Source organism: Anopheles coluzzii, chromosome 2 (assembly GCF_943734685.1).
Source record: "Anopheles coluzzii chromosome 2, AcolN3, whole genome shotgun sequence".
Lineage (NCBI taxonomy): Eukaryota > Metazoa > Arthropoda > Insecta > Diptera > Culicidae > Anopheles > Anopheles coluzzii.
Genome location: NC_064670.1, coordinates 37,633,163 through 37,647,732, shown reverse-complemented (window position 1 = coordinate 37,647,732; position 14,570 = coordinate 37,633,163).

Genomic DNA, 14,570 nt, shown 5'->3' with positions numbered 1-14,570 from the left:
TGGACCACTTCAACATACGACCGGCTGTTGCCGGAGTGCCGTGCTGTTTTCATACGGTTGTTGCTTTTCTTTTCGTTTGTGATTTTATGCAAACTTTTGCGAGTCGAGAAGAACGCAAGCTTTGTAAGATTTCAAGAAACATCAACCACCGGCCACAATCTGTGTGCACAGTAACACTGTTTACTTTGTTTTTATCTAGCAGATAATGATATAAAAACAGTTAAATTAGTAAAACTTGCTTATGCGACCGTTTGACACACTTTTAGTAGCATACCAAAGAGCTGAGAACATGAGCAAGTAAATGAGAAAATTTGATTATGTTAATAAAATATTCTAAAGGATAAAACTCATAACATAAAACTCATCTCAATATGAAATTAATTATGTCATACCTGTGAATATTTTTTACTATAACAGTAATTGATCTACAGAATTGAATTTATCAACTGAAGCTAACTAAAATAACATTTACAAACTATCAAACCAAATAAAATTAATCGAAAGACAAACCAGTTAAAAATGTTGCTACCCCCATGGAAGATTTCATTTTTCGATTGATTTGATAAATGAAAAAAGGTGAAAAATATTCAAAATGCGTTTCGCATAGAAGCCTTCATGTACCAACTTAATGTGTATTGTATTATCTATCTAGAACTTTCGTGTAAGTACCATGAAAAAAACATTTGTAAAACTGAGTTTCATAACATATTTCCTTTTAAATATGTTTAATATTGTTTATATTTTCATAAAATTTCATTAAAATTTTTAGTAAGTAGCATCTCGTAGGTTTAAATAATCTATGGAAATAAAATAAAAAATACGACAAAAAATGAAAACCAACTCCTATCCAATGCCTGTATGCTTATTCATCAAACGGTTCACTTTAATTTACAAAGTTACTATCTCCATGACAAATATGGTTCCACTCCACTCCTACGGGGGAACCAGTTTTGTCAAATGATTCAATAATATTTTCACTCAACAACGTTCACCCCCGTCCACACTGTGGCCACTACCAACCAGCTAGCCCTGTCGCCCGGCCCGACACACTCCCATTAGTATTCAGGCAGGACCGGTCGGTTCTAAATTTCAATTCAATTCAACCGATCCCATGGCACTGTTGACTGTTACCTCAACCTCACACACACGCTTACATACGCACACACACACACACACACACACACACATGCACACAGCAAAAGAATCCATCGAGCTTCTTTCATCTCATCTTCGATCAACCGTTTGCCGAACCCGAACGGCCATCGATACGGTTTGCGGAATTAAATTACATAATCCCATCATCCGGCCATCGGCGGAATGATACATCCGTCAATTTGCATCTATTTTCACCCGGGCCCCAGGCCCCCACACGGCACCATCGCAAACACGGGCCGGGCCTGACTCATCGCCATTCGATTCGACTTTTTGCAAAGCACGTTACCACTCAACGATATTACGACATTATACCGGGCGGGTACCCACCCCTTCTCGCACTGCACAAAATCGACTGCTGAATGGGCCCGAGAGTGTGTTTTAAAAACACTTAACCAACAACGGCAAAGGAAATGCTAAAACGTCCTTTGCTTTGCAACGTGTTTTGCTTGGAAATGGTTGAATGCGGTAGCCGGGAAAAAAAGAGCGAAATCAATGCGCCAACCATTAGGAATATGTAGGTACGTGTTGCAGTACTGTCTGTGCGAAAGGATATCCCTGGTGTGTTGTCAACTCTTTTACATCCCGCTCGAGTGTAGGATGTGATTGAAGGCTTATTGTGTCCGAAAATGAAGGAACACACACACATACAATTAACCCGGCGTTGCGTTGGCAAACGACACCAAATTCTTTGCAATTCACTTCATGTAGGACGTAGTGTGCCGTCATACACCGGATGGCATTACAGCACAGTGGAGATAATTGACTTCCATGCACTAATTGAATCACCGAACCTTCAAGTCGTCGCAGCAGTGCCTACATTCGGTGACAGTCAGACCTACCCACGATACTAACTTGCTTTAGCCATACTAACAAAAGAAGCAAAAGTAGCACAAAAAACCCCACATCCAATCGACTACGAAGCAGCACAAGACTTCCTACGCCAGGTTGAATTAAAGCAAAGCAACAATGAGACAACAACTCACCACGGTGGCTTGCCTTCGCTTTTATCCACCCGGATAATGGTGCCCGGTAGAGGGATACCGGTTTGTAGTTCTTCATGCACAACTGGCCAATAATTTTGCCAACCCTATCTCGACAGCGGCAGAAGAACGGTAAGCGAACTGCTGCTGATCTCACTCCGTCCGACGCAGGGCTAAAGGCGGGCATACATATAATTGCAACAACGAACGAAACTACACAACAACACCAGCGGCAACCATGTACCGCTTGAGTGAGGATTCATTTTCGCTACAACAAACTTCTTCTGTCTTGGTCGCATGCACAAACCTACACTCACACACACACACACCATAACCCGGCTCGTGGTTAGACAAGGACCTTTCCCACCAGGTCGACGTCAACGGCAACGGCACAAATTACGCTTCATATCGATTCATCGTGCAGCTTCCTAATCTTCCTTCCCACTCTCGAAGCGGGGAAGTTTTCGGTATTTAGTTTCACCACGGAACCTCGGATTCTGCAGATGGATGAACCTGGCTCTAGAAGAATATCGATTTTTGTCTCACTAGACTTCTCACCCGGCCAGGTCCATCGTCGTCGCTTCCCCCTGCCCGGTGAGTTGCAGTTCTGTGCTTCAGCAGTAAAAGCATTCCAAAAATAACCTACAGCACTACGTGTACCGCCGCACTGTAGCAAGCACCGTCTTGCTGACATAGCATCCCACAGCGGTTTGCTTTGCGTCTTTCGTCACACAAACACCGGGCGTCGGTCGGGCGGTAACGTTCAAGAGAAAATGCAACAACCCACCCCGTCTACCCACCTAGCTAGCCAGCCACCAAAGCTCATCCGTAGCGACTTAGCTAAGCTTCAAACATGGCTTAGAATACAAAATGTTTCAATCGCTTTCGGTACAACCGTCGGTCGCGTCCGTTGCGTCCCGCTGTACGCCACCGGGATGGCGATGGTCGAGTCGTCGTCGTCGTCGAGGTTGCACCGGTTTCAGTGCACTGTTGCGAGTTACGCTGAGGTGAGGTGCATTACCCCGGTTGTATCGGTGGCAGTTGAGTTTCGTACACTCAAAGGGACGGGAAGCTGAACGTGTTGCAACCAATACCAGTACTGCCACAGTCCACCGTACAGTGCATGCTCCACGTTGGAAAAAGTGGTAGAACTACAAACAATAAAATTGTAATTTTACTGTTTTGTTTGTACTCTTAATAATTCAATACCGAATATTAATTAGAGACACTCATAACGATTTGCTATGCCTGTGAAAAGTGATTCACACAAAATTAACTTAAGTTTACTTTTAAAAAGTATTTGTCTGACAAGGCCTTCAAGATGCCGTTCAAAAATTATGGAACGCGTAATATTATGTTATGTTATGTTGATTTATAAATTTTTACCACTACTAACTGTTTACTTTTTATCACACACTACATCTACACTTTTTGTGAATGAATAATATTATTTTTACAATGTAAAATCTACAAAAAATACATTTTTTAGCCATAGTGAGTATATGAAGTCCAGATTCAGGTCCTGAAAATGTATCAATCTCAAGGTGTGAAACGTGTGAAATCTCGATTGGACCCGAAGTCGTGCACATTCACGACCATCCAGGAATGCTGTAAAAAACTGGGCCACTTGTAAAACAATTCTACGTTGTTATATCACCAAAGGTTTTTAGCACCATTCTCAACCAGCAGAAAATTGGTTACTGCGCAACGAACGTGGCCAGAACGGGAATTCCCATTTGCAGTAACTTACAAAATAAATCTAATCTCATATTCGGAAGAATATTTAACTTAAAAATCCATCGATTGACTATAAAAACATAACAATCCGCCAATTCCTTTGATGAGCATAGTTTAAGTTCTAATGTCACCTTACTTTTTGGACACAGCAGTAAGGCCTTTTAGCTCCCAGAGTCTAAAATCTCTATCAACCCTCTTAGGAACGTCCTCGTTCAATTCCATCGGTTTTACCATAAACCACCAATTGCGTACCGCACTGTAGTGATGCATCAAGCTGGCTGCCCAGACACTGTAAGAACATGTTGCCCGATGGTAAGTAAAAGCACGACGTGACGGTAAGGTCCCTTTCGCATGGCATGCAAGTGCATCCAATGTGTGTGCGTTGCGCCCGCTTTACTACGACGTCGCAAAATCAGCCAACATGACCGTAATCCAATCAGGCACAGGGAATTACGGTACAATTTCTTTCGGTAAAATTACTTTTCAATTTGCAGCGCGCCATCTCGACGAGCAATCGAGCCGTGCCGCAGAGCGCAGTGGAGACGCTGGTACATCGAAATCTCGGCGCGTGCGAGATGTGCTTAGGATTTGTAATCGAAACCGCTTGATGCGTGTGGGCTTAGCGTGGAATGTATTTATTATAACGCTCGGGAGATGAAAATGCACCGACTAAATGCATCACAACAAGGAGAGATAAAATAGGGAGAGAGAAAAGGGAGAGAGAGGGAGAGAGAGAGAGAGAAAGAGTGTGTGAGAGAGAGAGAAAGAATAAAGTGTAGTGAGAAAGAAAATCTTCACAAAACTGCAACAAGCTGCAATTGCTTTTGCTCAGACCATTTTATTCTTCGCTTTAATCCTACTGGTACGGTAAAAAATAACAGTTTAATGTACTGGCCACTTGTTTTGCCTCAAACATCTCTCTCTCTCTCTCTCTGGCCCTCCCGCCTTCTTCCCCCTCCCTCCTTCCCTCCACAGATGTTTTGCAATAGCAAGAGTTGTTTGTTTGTGCTATCTAGTGTTTGCCAACTATTTGCTCACCGTTCCTGCGTCTTAAGGGCGCATAAGCTTCCCCTGATACTCTCATCCTTCGCACACCGGTCCAAGTGCTGGTTCTTCAAAACGATTGCACGTTAAAACCATGCACCGCCTCACTGCACCGTTCTGCAGTCGCTACTCTCTTGGCAGGGCAAACCCGGCCAACGCTCATTAAATTATCCATAAATGCTGTGCTTGGAAAGGGATTAAGCGCGCAATCCGTTTCGTAATCAAATTGCAAACGATCGTCCAACCGGGTTCGGTGCTGTGGCCGGACACTCTAAAGCACAAACCGGGTGGTAGGGCGGATTTTAAAGGCGGAGCATTACAACAAAAAAAAGAACTAGAGCATAATGCCATCTTAATCGAGTTATAATCATACGGGGCTATAAAACCGGAACCATTACATCGGACCATTGGTTGATGGTTTCCCGAACCGCTCCCCTCCTCCGTATCATGATAACACGCACACTCACAATAGTACAAATGCTCTTACAATAAAGAGGGCTGCATGTGTGTAGCGAGCTCACGCCGGTAGAAAACGGAAAACGGGGTCGAAGCATTCGGTTTTATGGTTAGTTATGGGTCTAAAACCATAAAGTGCCATTAACGGTGGCAATGAGGGCCCGCCGGCCCGCCGACTACTGCTGGGTAATAATTCTTCCATCGACATTTCCTTCCTACGGCTCCAGTTTGGCTCACTATCCCCTTCTTGCCCCTTTGGTAAAACGATTGTCAAACCAAACGGGACGCGCAAACTGCACGGTGCACTCGCTGGAGCACTCGAGTTTTCTTTGAAGGTCAGTCACGAGTGCCCTCCAGGGTAAGAGGGTTGAAAGTGTGACACTGTGCTGGTGGAAGCGAACGAAGTGAGAGAGAGAAAAAACCCCGGCTACTGGAAAACATCTAAAGTAAGCATAAAATAAAATTACACCACCAAAGGAAGGATCTTAATGGGATTTAAGTTCCTGGTAAGAACAGCATCGTCGGCAGGGACAGTTTTACAATAACAAGAAAAAAACGAAGAAAATTACTAGTAAGAGCAATGCGATTGCAACTGGTTACGGTAAAATTAAACATTGTTGACTGGTAACTGGTTGGAAAATGTTACATTGAAATAATATTTCCCAACCGCACGATGAACGACACATCCACAGGGCTTTTCAGTAAACCTGTTTACACAAACGCTTTCATTACGCTAATGAAACATTTTTGAATATGATGAAAACACTCATCATTATGTGCTGCCAACGAACCGAGCCCGAACTCCATTGATGGGAAAGGAAAATGACGGATTCTGCTCCACTTTTTAAACTCAATGCACTAGCGGAAGAAATTAAAATTGCCAACTGCATACCATTGCACGGTTGCTGGTATAACGCTGCTGCTGCTGCTGCTGATGTTGCTACTACCGCTACTATTGCACTGTGCAAATGTTTACCGTGTATGCACCCATTGACGATATGCACACTGTCCTTGGCCTCACATCGACGGTGAAGGAGTACAGCGCGACAGTCAGGCAAGACTGCATCGCGGCTTAGAAACGCATCCGCAGGGCTTTCGGTGACGAAGAACGTCACCCCGCGTTTGGGATGGCCTCGCTACGCTGCGTGGATAATCTTTGTACGTATGCAAAGCTCGACGTATGCATAATTAATGCTCGGCGTACCAAACAGGCGAAAGTTCAATTCGCACAAGTTGCAACCGTACTGCAGTTGTGATGTTGCCCGCAAAAACACGATGCACACGATGGTTTTTGGTTGCCGAAGCCATGCCCCGTGACCAGTGGTGCGGAACGTTTAGCATTGGTGGCGGTGCCGCAGTAGAGTAAGTAACTGCAATCAGCTGCTGTGATCGTATTAACAACGATAAGGAATCTCTCTACTTTGTAAGCGCTACTGTACATGAGAGAACGAACGGAATAAGGTCTTTTTTATCTATCAAATCGTTATTTACCTTTGCTTTTAATCAATTAAAACTGTATAATCACATCAATAATCGCATCTGCAATCAATAATAAATGAGATTGGGCTTGTGAATGACTGGGCAATTAGGAGTTCAGTAGAGACAAAAAATGCAATTAAGAATGTTTGACAGTTTATTGCCATCAGAGAGCCGACTCAGGTTCACGAATCGAAAGCAATCTCTCCGGCATTAGCAAATAATTGATTACTAATTGACCGAGAAATGGCCAGTCTTCTTGATGCGTCCTTACTGAGGCTCTCTATTCTTAACAAACGAAATTAACCAAATTAGAGCACATCAAGTCGTTTCCCCAGTTCATTCCTACTTACTATTTGAATTGCGGATTAAACTAATATGATTTTACGGCTGAACGAAGGGATTAAGATTTCTGAGTGGCCGTACAGGCCATACAGGTATAGAAACGCAACACCTTGGTTGTATTTTTACTAAAATTCATTAACATTCTCAATAATTCCTTTCTCGATTCGTGATTCTACTACTTCTTTGTCGATAGAGCCCTGCCCTTATTTAAGTACCCTTAGCACGTTAGTGAGTCGCTTCGTATTGGGGACACGGTTCATGCAGGGTTTGAACCCACGATGGGCATTTTGTTAATTCGTGCGAGTTGACGATTGTATCACGGCCCTTCGCAATTCACTACAATTGAAATAATTTGTTTTTGTGTCCATACTGTAACGCTACGCAAAATTGGTGTTGATGTTCAATTCCATAATTCATCGTAATTCGTTTCCGAGTGATTCGTTGCATTCATTTCGAAAATTTCAAATACTTTCAAATAATTACTTATTAGTCGTCAAATACACTATCGAACTGGTTTTTTTCCCTCCCTTCAATGCTTTGCTATTCATTAATGGTGATGTGTTCTTTCTATCGCATGGTTATTGTTTTTAATTCGAAATTATATTTTTACGAATAATTTCGTGAATCGTAGTTCTTGATTCTAAATCCGTATCTTCTAGATTCCATTCTTAATTGGGTATTTGATTTACAGTGCATCTTGATGTACTACTTTAAAACATAATTCTAATATCACAAGAGCTTCTGCTTCCCTTCCATGTGACTATGACTTAGCATTAAGAGACCGAGAACTTTACACGGGTAAGGAAACTAAATTTATAGCTTATTTGTAAAGCTATGCAGGGATGAAAGAGAAATAATTTAACATTTATAGCCTACGCTGCTACTGATTTGCTTCTACTGTGGCATTCTATAATCTATCTATCTATAACGCCGTAGGAACTAAGCCTAAACCCACACTGGTCAGTCCTATCATTCACGAGCGCCTAATGGTCCTTGAACCAATCACGAACCCATACCAGCCCTGAGAATGCTTTGAATCCTACACCACGTCCTGGAACTGATTCTGAATCCATACCGATTCTGGAGCTAACACCGAACCCATACTGGTCTTGAAACTTTCCATGTATTTTTCTGATTCTGATCCATTGATTCTGAATATTATTACTAACCATACTTTTTCGTACCAAGAAGTGATTCTGCACCGATGCGGCCTTGGAACCAATTTCAAACCCACACCGGTCCTTAAACTGGATACTGAACCCTTTACTGGAATAATGTTCACATTGTAAAAACTGCTCATCGCCCATTGATGGACGGTGGGGACCATTTAATGTCCCGCCAGAATGACAAGAACTTTATTTTACTTAATGATAATATGGAAATTCCACTGAGCAGCATACGTCATTGTGTGCGACAAAAGCCTTTGCACTGAATTAACGTTTCGAAATAAAGAGGAAGAAGAAAACTTGGTTCCCAGGAGATGCATCAATTTATTCGTTAAACACCGTTCAATCGCATGTAATAAGATTAATTATCCTGTGTGCGTGTGTTTTACGGCATACCTTACTCCCTTTCAATCAATTATGAAGTGTTCGATGAGATCATTTATATAAATGTAGAAAGGGAGAAAAAAACTCCTTACCACATTTCCTGCATGTGGTGAGTACCACTGAATTGTTTATTTTCATGGTTGATTTATCTCGGGTAGCTCTCATCTTTCAATCGATACCACACACACACACACACACACACACACACACACACACACACACACACACACACACACACACACACACACACACACACACACACACACACACACACACACACACACACACACACACACACACACACACACACACACACACACACACACACACACACACACACACACACACACACACACACACACACACACACACACACACACACACACACACACACACACACACACACACACACACACACACACACACGCTTCTCAAACCGAACCCTGTTGTTCGTGAGCTTGTTCAAATAGCACACAGCTCCACCATCGTTCATACCCATCAACCTCTCGCTTCGCCATTGCACAATGTATGAAAATTGCATTTTCAAATTTATGAAAACCTTGGCGTCTCTGGGACCGCTCCCCATGGCATCTATGTGTCTTTGGAGTAGGTAAAGCAACACACAAAAAAACGAGCACGACCATAAGCATAAGTGGACCTAATTCGTTTTCTCGGGGGAGCCATCTTGACCTCACTGTCCAACCGGACAGGCTGACCGGTACAGTCGCTTCATGAGCTGCCGCACACCGAAATCGGTCCATCTTCTCCAAACGGCCCAACCAGAAGCGGGTGAGCAAGTGCACGAGCTTGATGGTGGTGGTGGTGGTCGGCACCGCACACTAGATTGATCATCCGTTCGATGTAAATGAGGGCTAGATTTCTCGCCTGACCGACGGATCTTGCGGCTCTGGCACTGGATGTAGCATCCCGCACGCGGAGCACGCGGGGATTGAAACGGAGAGGGATTTAACCGGGAAGCACCATTGTGCTGCATTGCGGATTTTAAAATTTCTTCCCGTTGCTTCCCTTGCTCCAACCGGGGTTGGTTTTGCTTCCGGCAGCACCACAACCACCACCACCGAGAGTTGTGCTGTTTTGTCGATGTAATATACAAAATGGGGAAGGACGTCACCACAAAAAAGGGTCAAAATGGGTGCCAGAAATGGGGAGCGGAAGGGGGACAAATTTTCGTGACTAGATTTTGTGCTGCTTTTTAGCGGTTCTATTTCAAACAGTCGGACGGCATGGTCACGCAATGCTGACAATAACACCGAAGCGAAAAGCCCTGTCCCCTTGCACCGGTGACACAGCAGCCAGAGGACCTCCCGAAATCCTGTCCACAGCTCCAACCGCGAGCACTAACCTTGAAATGCTCGGTGGACGGTTTTTTTTTTGGGGGGGTTGTGGACCCCTCCCCCGGTGCTCCGGTATGCCATTCAGGTGCAACGTGTTTGTCGTGCTAATCTGTCCCTGCTTCTGGTGAGGAGAAGCAAAAACAACAACAAGATATATTCATCATCACCCAGCACGAACCAGCACCAGTAGCGTGCCGGTGACACATACACACACACACATCCAGCTGGCCTGGCCAGCCGTATCTTGCCACAAACGGAATCGACGAAACCGACGGCGCGAGTTCTCATGCTGCTTCTCCTCCTTAAACCGGAACTCACGCGAATTCTGTTGCGTCGACGCATACAGCCGGGCCTGGGGTACTCGGGGTTTGGTCACTCGGGGCTCGCCTGCCGTTCGTGGGCTTCTCATGCATGGGGAAACGATGCCCTTTTTGCGTGCGTTGCTGCTATAACACTACGCGCGTACTTGTGCTGCGTTTAGCCAGAAGTGCTCTTGCAGTGGGGCTCAGGCGACCGGAAATCATTGCGCCAGGTCAGGGAAACTCAACGATGATATTCCTCTTTTCGACCACCGTCACCACCACCATCATCACCACTACCACCCATGAGACATTACTTGCGGGGGATTTGGTTTTGCTCTCGATCTATAACTGGTATTCGCGCTATTCCTATGATAGTGAGCTAGGAGCTGTTCGTGCTCTATGGGCTCACGGGTGGCTCACTGGGTACATTTCAACGATTTATGCAAAACAAACCCGGCCTTTGCCTTTCGCCTGCTCAAATGTGCGTACCGGTTGTGTGAAATTGTTATATTTTTATTCGAACCATACATACAATCACCGGTATTTCTGATGCCGAACAATTGCATATCCACATACCGGCACACACACGGCAGACAAGCGTGACGATGTTGTTGGAAGGCAAAAGTCCCACATCGATAAATCGTTCGCTTTCCCCCCCCCCCCCCCTCTGCCCCTGCACACATGTCTATCTATTCTTTCAATCTTATCCATCCACAGGGAGGCAGCTGTGGTTCGTTTTCCACGAACCATCAATGATTTTAGCTGGAAATTGGTTCGCATACACAAAAGGGAAGGCATGTGTGTGTGTGGGAGCCAAAGTTGTGAAAATAGAAATCAAATGTGTACCGATTAGAGCGGTTGTGGGGAGAAGGGCGAAACTGGAGGTGTGCATGTACGTTTGCCGAAGAATCGATAAGAAAGTGATAAATAATACAGGACTATTTCGCATTTCTGTGTTTTTATTCCCCCTGCTCAAAAGGCGATGCGAGACGCTTTGAAAGAGTTTCGGTTGGTACGTTGTGTACGGAACCCGTATTGAGTCGGTTCATCTCTCGGTGCGTTGATCTCGCTGGGGAAATCGATGATTGCGCCACTTTCACGCCACTTTCGCCCATTGGTAGGGAAAGCGGAAACAAATTCGTTTGCAAATTATAGCTGTTTTTTGTTCTCAAGAACCATGCCATCCTCAATGTGGTGGAAACCTCGAGTGGGGTAAATGCTGCGGTTAATGAAATGTAAACACAAGCATTTCGTGGTATCCCACCGAACCACCGTGGGTATCGAGGTTCGATCGGTGCATTGATTTGTTGTTTTTTTTTTTTAATTGATTGTACATGACTTCGGCGCCGATGAGTGCTTTCGGGCTGGTGCACATCGAGTGGCAGGCAAGAGGTGGCCTCCTGGACATCGTTTGTTGTTTTACAGAAGGAATAAAAACTGTTACACAGCTGGTAGCAATGGCACAGCACGAAGAGAGTCATTCCCGTTTCCCGTACCATTAATCAATTGCTGCTCGGTTCGGTTCCGATTCGCTACGCGCGTCGTCTATTCCCGGTTCATGGTCGGTCGTCACCGAACCGTGTCCTGTTGAGCGCGTGTGTGGGGTTTAATACGCTAATTGAAAGTTTAATGGTTTACTCACCCGGGGTGCAGGAGGAGCGATGGAAGCCATTACTGGAAAGCATGCTGAATAGGAAAAGGATATTTAAATTGATTTCACGAAGTGGGAGCATTTTCGCCTAATTATCCACACTTTGAATCGGGGATTTTCAGTTGCTGCTTTCGCTTGAATTTAATTATGAATTTATTACTGCAGGAATATTTTGCAGGTTTCATGGAACGCAAGCGAGGTTTCATAAAATATATTTATTCAAGGATTTTGAGTTTCCATTCACCTGTATTCCCCATCCGAACTCCAAAATGAGTTAAATTGTAAATAGAAAGATTCCCATCAATAATCTAATGGCACACGTGTCTGCTCCTTTCCACTCGAATTTGCCGTTAAGTATTGATTAATTCATTTACTCTTATTAGGATATATGCACTATTAATGTGTTCTTTGCAGCACACCCACGACTCCGGCTATTGTTAGTCCGATTCGAACTCCGGCAAAATCCGTCCGGAGTCTGAGTCGTCGGGAGTCACCAGGAGTCGTTCAAAATTGTCAAAAGTCACCAGGATTCGCTCAGAATCGTCCGGTGTCGTCCGGAATCGTCCGGAGTCGTTCGGCGTCGTCCGGAATCGTCTGGAGTCGTTTGGAGTTGGAGTCGATCGGTGTTGGAGTCGTCCAGAGTCGTTCGGAGTCGTTCGAAGTCGTCAGGAATCGGCCGGAATCAATCACAGTCGACCAGAATCGGCATCGGTCGGAGTTAACTGGAGCCATCCGGTTCAATGTGCTTGTGAGTAGGCATTTCATTTCGTTGTATTATCTTTTTTGTCTTTCACTTTGCGCGTGCACTTCGTATACAGGCTTTTGTTTCGAAGGCCGACTTCGGACGATTCCGATTCCAACCGATTGCACCGCCGACACCGGACGACTCTGACGATTCCAAACGATTTCAAACGACTCCCAATGCGAGCGCCTACACGAGTAGTCCAAAACAGCCGAAGCCATACAAAATCATGAAAAAGTCTGCGCCCTTTTGTTCCGGCATCCTCGTGAAGTTTACCGAGTCGAACCGAATAGTTGTGTTCGATAAACATGTGTGCGTATCAGGTAGCAGCATTTGTACTGCTTACCTGCCGTATGCCGCTGTGATACCGAGCGAGATGCATAGACAACGCGTCTAGAGGACATGTGTAGCCGTGAGGAATTTTTTCTGTGTCTCTTTTGCCTTGTCCTTGCCTTTAGATCCGGATGAGTGAAGCATGCACACCTTTCGGGTACGTTCGTGGTATAAGCTCTGTCTCTCTCATGTAAATGGTGAAGATAGAATCGTATGCCATCGGCTCTGCATTCTAGCGTGGGCAGGCCCGTGGACGCCGTTTGTACGCACCCAATGACTCCGGTCGACTCCGGACGACTCCGGAAACATCGGACGACTCGAGACGAATACATAGTATACAGTAGAACGTCGATTATCCGGGTAGCTCGGGACCGGACGGTTGCCGGCTAATCGATTTGCACGGATAATGGTAAAAGAATGTCAAATTCATATAAAAATTATAGAATTGATTAGTTTTATGATTAATTTACTTTGAATCAATCGATTAATCGTTAGTAGAATATTATTTCAATCAATAACTATAGGTTTGACAACTGTTCATGAACAAAACTGAATTTCGAAAACACCTCTAGACACTACAGAGCTGTACAAAAAACTGGTTGCCCACTTGGCTATCGCTGCAAATGTTCGCTGTACGCTTGAACAGCTGTCACATTTATGCGCACGGTTAAACCGCCCGCCGGTTAATCCGCCCCCGGATAATCGACGTTCTACTGTATATACCCTTCATACCCTTCATTCCGAGCAAAAATCTGGAAGAATGGTCGTGTGGTCAGATACACGAGTATCAACACCAACGACCATTACTCAAATCTCACTTGCTTCAGTGCTAGTGATTTCCATTGAAGTTTAGTATTTAAACAATCGTATCGCCGTTATAGTTCTAGCGATGCATAACTTCAATGCGAAACCTGTTATATGGTACAGAGTGAAAGATTTGAGGCTATTTAACGATGGAACTTGACGGCTTGTTAAGAAGGTGTACCGAATTTGGTAGAACTTCATAGCTTTTTAATGCATGGCATCGGTACAAGGCGGCTCTTGTCAATGTGTAGAAAGATTGACGCCTTCAATCATCAACTCATTGCTGCTGCCCTTGTTAAATAAGTTAATTGAAGAAGGATTATGTAGTGAAATGATTGTGATTATTTAGTAAACTATGTAAAATTATGTGAACGGTGATTTACGCAAGGTTCACCCACCGGCGTTGCATATTTCAAACGAAATAGTTGTTAGTTTGCTTCTCCAGTGCAACATTTTAACACACATTTGACTGAAGTTGTTCAAGTTTTGGTAAACAAACCTCTTTTTTTACACTTACCAGCACTACTATCCGTTTGTCATTTCGTTTTCTTTACGGTCGTTTTTCGGTTTCGGCACCCGCTGCTTAAGACTTTGTTGCGACCTAAGAGCTTGTTAAGACGAAATGCATACTAACTCCTTT